Raw genomic sequence first — 6,690 nt, forward strand, 5'->3', positions numbered from 1 at the left:
GTGACTGAAAGATGTGAACTAGGTTACGATGTATCGACTGAAATGTGACAACTAAGATCATCAGTGATCGCAAAGTAACTTATGAAGTAGGGTTGGGCACTATGTCCCTGTTTCGGGACACTGTGCCGGTGCACCATTATGGTCCGCTGTTCCGGAACACGGAGTGTCAATTGCTCCGAAACATTCTCAAGCGAGACCGAGATATTGACTTGCTATCCCGTCAGAAGCGCCCTTCCCCTTCGCCTACTAGCTGACTGTCGATACCGGCCGTGTGCACTTTGTTCTAGCGCCTGACACTCAGGAGCCGTCATCGGCTAAGTTACCACGTGTTGGCCTTTGGTCACAGGGTCCCGCGTTCGATTTCCGGCAGGGTCGGGTATTTTAACCATCATTGGTTAATTTCTCTGGCACGGGGGCTGGATGTATGTGTTGTCTTCATCATCATTTCATCCTCATCACGACGCGCAGGTCGCCTACGGGAGTCAAATCAAAAGACCTGCACCTGGCGAGCCGAACCCGTCCTGGGATCTCCCGGCACTAAAAGCCATACGCCATTTCATTTTTATCGGCTAAGTTTGTGCATGATCGCGTAGCAGGATATTTAGCCACCACACTCTCCCTCTGCTTGAGCTTTTCAGAACTTATGATTTTCACTTTCCTCGAGTTCAGAGTGTATTGTGAACAGAATTACAGGCTCAGTGATATAATTGAACGCTCACAATGCTATCGCTTGCCCAATTTGTAATCGGTTCTAATGCTACTAGGTACACATTCATTATTTCTAACACCTTAAAGAGAAACTAAGTCGCTAATATTATTCTGAAACACTTACATCTACATGATTTGTAAATATCACTTCTTCACCTGAATGTTTCGTCTTAAAATGACAATTCAAGTTTTCCTATAATTAAAGGATGTAGAACATTCTGACATACTGAGCCCACCACGTTATTCACAACTATTAGAGAATTAAATAATACACTTCACTAGCTTAAGTGATGATTTCACTGAACATTCTGAAAGAAAGAAACTCAAGTCCACGTTTTAACAAACTTCACCTCATTACCGCAAGCTACAGTTAACTGATTGGAAGCATCTTTTCACGCGGGATCTTCGAGAATGCTTACACTATAAGAAAGAAAAGAAAGAAAGTCTTGTGTATAATAAAATGAAGTACGGGTACAACATACTGGGCACACGAAGTTATACTTGGCTATTTTACAATTAAATAATACACTAGTTTAATTGGTTTCACTTCGAGATTGGCAAGTAATCAACGGTAAGCGGGACATGTGACGACACGATGCGTTCGGCACCATGAGTCAAGTGACAGCGGATATAGCCGATGACGGCTCATGACGGCTCCTGAGTGTCAGGCGCTAGACGGAAGTGCAGTGTGCCCGTGCCGCCGCCAGTCCCGCCATGTGCTGCTCGTGTTGGAGTGTTCCGTGTTCTGTCATATCCTCTTTGTTCTGTGAGTTCCGTTGCAGCCTACCACTGGCCTTCGGTAGTAAATCGGTACATGCGAATAACTTAATGTGTTCTGTTTTGTGTTCAACTGTTCTATAAGTGTGTTTTCATTGAAGCCTAGGAATATACACCGTACAAAGGACGGTAAACTTTCCATGACGTCGCACCGGAGTCCTGTTTGGGACTTTTTTACTAGAATAAAACCCGACAGAGTGAAATACAATATATGTTTTTCTATTTTGTGTGCAAAGGGATCTTCAACCGGCACAATGTCCGACTCGTTGGCTGAATGGTCAACGTACTGGCCTTCGGTTCAGAGGGTCCCGGGTTCGATTCCCGGCCGGGTCAGAGATTTTAACCTTCATTGGTTAATTCCAATGGCCCGGGGGCTGGGTGTTTGTGCTGTCCCCAACATCCCTGCAACTCACACACCACACATAACACTATCCTCCACCACAATAACACGCAGTTACCTACGCATGGCAGATGCCGCCCACCCTCATCAGAGGGTCTGCCTTACAAGGGCTGCACTCGGCTAGAAATAGCCACACGAAATTAAATTAACCGGCACAATGACGAGACATTTCAGACTTAAAACATCCCACAACAGACATTTATCAAAGTAGTTTCTTATCGGTGCATCATGACTCAGAAGACGAAAAGGCAACAACTGAAGCTTCAAGTCCTGTGCCTGCCACATCTGTTCAAGTAATAACTGGACAAACCTATCTTCCTGTGTCGCTAATGCAAGCTGTTTCATCATCATCTACCACCAACACTACTACTGCTACTACTACAACAGGTACGTCCTATCATACACTCGAGTTAAGCACATTAAGCAGAGGGAAGGTACAAAGATTGAAACAAAATAGAATACAAGCCTATTCATCCAGGCCTATGTCAACAACTAAGAGAAACTTGACGAACAGTTGTTGAAATGGATTGCAAAAGATTTTTTACCTTTCAATATAGTTGAGGCTGAGGAGTTTCAGAAGTTTTTATCGATGTTGAATCCTAATTATAGTATCCCAAGCCGTAAAACACTTTCGAATAGTCTCTTGAATAAACTGACACAACATTGCAAGATGTCAAGGCTAACATGTCAGAAAATGCTTCATATGTACCCTTACAACAAATGGGTGGATTTCATTGAAAAATGAAAACTATATAGCAGTTACCGCTCATTTCATATGTAAAAATGATGGCACACTCTCTTCAAAGCTTCTGTCCTGGTCAAAGTTTGTAGGAAGACACACAGCAGACAACATTGCCGAAGAACTCAAGAAAGTGGTAATAGAATGGGATCTTCAGGACAAAAACGTGGTCTGCACAACATATAATGCTTCAAATATGGTTAATGCGGTTCAGAAGTGCAACTGGTGGCACGTTCCGTATTTAGCGCATAGTTTGAATCTAGTAGCACAATCAAGCCTGGAAGAAATAAGGCCAACGAGAGAGAAGGTAAAACGTATTGTCGAATTCTTTAAAAGGAGCCCACAATCCTTGGAGAAACTTCACAGCACTCAAAAACAGATGGGTTATCCTGTTCTGACTCTAAAGCAGGACTGTCCAACACGGTGGAACTCGACATACAAGATGATGAATAGAGTGATTCAGACCAAAGAACCACTACAAAGTACTCTTGCAATAATGAACAATAATTCTGTGGAAGTTTTAAACAATGAAGACTGGTACATAATTGAGAAATCAGTTGAAATTCTTCGGTGCTTCGATGAAATGACGAGGGAAGTCAGCAGTGAAAAGCACGTTATCCTTTCAAAAATTGGATTGATGAGTAGGAACCTTCGAACTCATTACCAACAGCTGCGAGAGGTGGAATATGACAGTCCGGCCATTTCTCGACTCCTTGGCAAGATATGTGAAGAACTGACAAGTAAAATTTGCAATAAGTACCACAATATAAATATAATGTGGGAAGCAACACTTTTAGATCCACGTATGGTTTTATGAAGGATGAAAGCAAACTTAAAGAAATAAAGGAAAAACTTATTAATGATGCCGCTACCGTTATTGGCACTTCACACCAACAGACAGCTGTTAACACATCAGGTGGAACACAAGAGCCCTCATCAAATGACAGTCAGGCATATGGGTCTACAGTATCATTTTCGAGCATACTATGGAAAAACTTTGATGCAGGCGTTGAAGAGCTCGTTCAAGCGCCAACTGTTAATCCAAAAACAGTAAGTATCATACAGATGGATAAGTATTTAAATATGCCTCTTCTGCATAGGTTAGAGAATCCTCTTCAATGGTGGAATGACAACAAAGATACCTTGCCAGCCCTCTACGACTTAATGAAGGAGAGACTTTGCATTATGGCGACATCAGTTCCCTGTGAACGAGTGTTCTCAAAGCAGGGACAGACCATCACAGAAAACCGTACACGTCTGAAAAGTGACAAAGTTTCTAAAATCATGTTCCTGAATGCAAATTTGCCGTGAACATTTTGAGCACCATTTAAAGTGTTGTAGCCTATTGGAAGATTAACATTTGTCGGTAGTTTCACTTAATTTTTATTTTCGTGCTCTCCTTCTACAGTATATAGTGTTTAATTTTTATTTTCGTGTTCTCCTAGTACAGTATAATATAGTGTTTAATTTTTATTTTCGTGTTCTCCTAGTACAGTATAATATAGTGTTTGATTTTTATTTTCGTGTTGTCCTAGTACAGTATAATAAAGTGTTTTATTTTTATTTTCGTATTCTCCTTGTATAGTATATACTGTTTAATTTGTATTTTAGTGTTCTGCTTTAATATCGTGTAAGTAAATAGAGTACCGGTACTGACGAATATATATATTGCTAGTGGCTTTACGTCGCACCGACATAGATAGGTCTTATGGCGACGATGGGACAGGGAAGGGCTAAGAGTGGGAAGGAAGCGGCCGTGGCCTTAATTAAGGTACAGCCTGGTGTGAAAATGGGAAACCACGGAAAACCATTTTCAGGGCTGCCGACAGTGGGGTTCGAACCTACTATCTCCCGAATACTGGATACTGGCCGCACTTAAGCGACTGCAGTTATCGAGCTCGGTAAATATCTCTTTAATTGTGCGAGTATATGTTTAATTAGTGAAAATAACATTGTGACATTTGTAAACACATCTACTGCCAGTGTAATTATGACAGGTGTATTTCAGAATGAATGAAGACATTCTTATCCTAAAAATATTTTAGACATGATATTTCTGGGTGCATATTTCAGATTTTCGACTGGTTTTTCACGTGCCGTGAAGTTATCCTGGCCCTAATTACAATACCTGCCGATACATTCAACTGGTGGAAATATCCTTAGATTAGTTACTTTTAAACACTTGTACTGCCATTGTAACTGTGTTATCTGTATTTCGTATTGACCGAAAAAATCTTGACCTAAACGCAGCCTTTAAACGAGATTATTGTGCGCGAATTTCAGTGTTCCAATATTGTTCGTTCGCGTTTCGTGCAGCTTTATGCTGGCCATGGCCATTAGAAACTACACAGTACACACAGCACGTTCGATACACTGATACAGGCATAGTCCCGCTGGCCCGGAGCATGTAATGCCTCTCGAAGTTCTCTCTACTGCGCAGTGCGTAGTTACAGCCCCGCGTCCGAAGTGCCCACTGCACACAGCCAAGGCCAACTAGTTTATCTAGTGCCGCCTTCGACACAGCACGTTCGTTACAGGCACATTCCAGCTGACGCGGAGCATGTCATGTTGTCTCTCTCTCTCTCTACTATGCAGTTACAGTTCCGCGTCCCATGTTGCGGCACTTTGTACCGAAACGCTCCGCCTCCAAGCTCCTAACGTTGCGGAACAACTGAATGTTCCGGTCTGCCCAACCCTATTATGAAGGAGAGTTTTACTGAAAGCCGTGGACGGATAAGGAAATTTTGATTGAAATAATAACATTAAGTTATTTATTAGACCACCTCGGACCAAAAATGATATTTATTACATGTAAGGAAATTTTATCGAAGAAATGGATTGTGCATGCGAATGTATTTCATGTGCTTCTGTTGCCTATGAAGAAAAGTTTATGGTCTTTCATAACGACATTATTCATTTGCATAAGCTAAATTCCTACTTGCTTTCTCAAACTGAGAATGCTAATCAGACGCCCATTTATTCTGAAATGCCACTAGGGATCTAAAAGCGTTACTATCAGGACAGGTGGTAATAAAAAGCAATGTTACATGGCAATATTATGCATGTTAGCTGATGGAACCAAACTTTCTTCATGTCGTTCTGGAAAGAAATACACTTCTGAAAGGAAATTTGCCATCTGGCATTTTCGTTCAAACCCAAGAATCCAGCTGAATGGACAGTGAGCTAATTGAGGATTGGGTGAAGTGTGTTTGGCAACGTCGCCACGGAACTTTATTGCAGAAGAAGAGCCTGCTTGTGCTCAACAGTTATCGCAGACATAGTACAGATGCTGTAAACGAATTCATAAGTAAAGGAAAAACTGATATGGCCTCTATGCTACAGCCATTGGATGTTTGTAAAAACTGGCCTTTCAAAGCTTCATTGAAACAGCTCTACAACCAGTGGATGGTGTCTGTCAGTGATCACGCACTGACATCAACTGGACAAGTGAAACAACCCGAAGTGGAACTTCTATGCAAATGGATAAAGACTTCATGGGATTGCATCTCCAACAGCATGGTGAGGAAATGTTTCAAGAAAAGTGGAATTTCAAATTCTATTTCAAATTCTATGGATGGTAGTGAGGATGACTATGTATGGGAAGTTGACAGTAATCAAAGTTCCGATGGTGATAGTTCTGATAACCTTGAATAGTGACTGATTTGTACATTGAACTAGTTTTATTTCTAACTGTGGTGTTTTTATTACTTGTAAAGTATTTTAAATTAGCAATTTTGTGACACATTTGCAGAAATTTTTAAAAACTGCAAGTAAATTTACAATTTATTTTTTCCAAATTTTGTTGTTAAAAATTCAGTTGTGTGGATCTTATTTGGTGGCATGTGGTATTCAGGATTATATGGTATTTAAAATAGTTATGGTGAAACATGTACTGTTTATTTTGAGGTGTCTAAGTCACATGTTTATTTTGAGAAGGAGTGTAAGTCAAGTTGTTTTAGAATGACAGTTATTCAAATTACTACTAGAAGTATATTTATCAACTGGCCACAATGTTTTTTCATCACAGTTTAAAAGTCTATAATCCTTAACTCTTAGCCCTGACCAG

The 6,690-nt window shown here is 40.8% G+C and overlaps 1 protein-coding gene across 1 annotated transcript in view; it reads right to left on the reverse strand.

The window, feature by feature from the left end:
* Positions 1 to 6,690, reverse strand: part of Nup75 (nuclear pore complex protein Nup75) — a 201,816-nt gene that overhangs the window by 63,427 nt on the left and 131,699 nt on the right. The window lies entirely within an intron of this gene.

The sequence above is a fragment of the Anabrus simplex genome, chromosome 6, assembly GCF_040414725.1.
Source record: "Anabrus simplex isolate iqAnaSimp1 chromosome 6, ASM4041472v1, whole genome shotgun sequence".
NCBI classification, from domain to species: domain Eukaryota; kingdom Metazoa; phylum Arthropoda; class Insecta; order Orthoptera; family Tettigoniidae; genus Anabrus; species Anabrus simplex.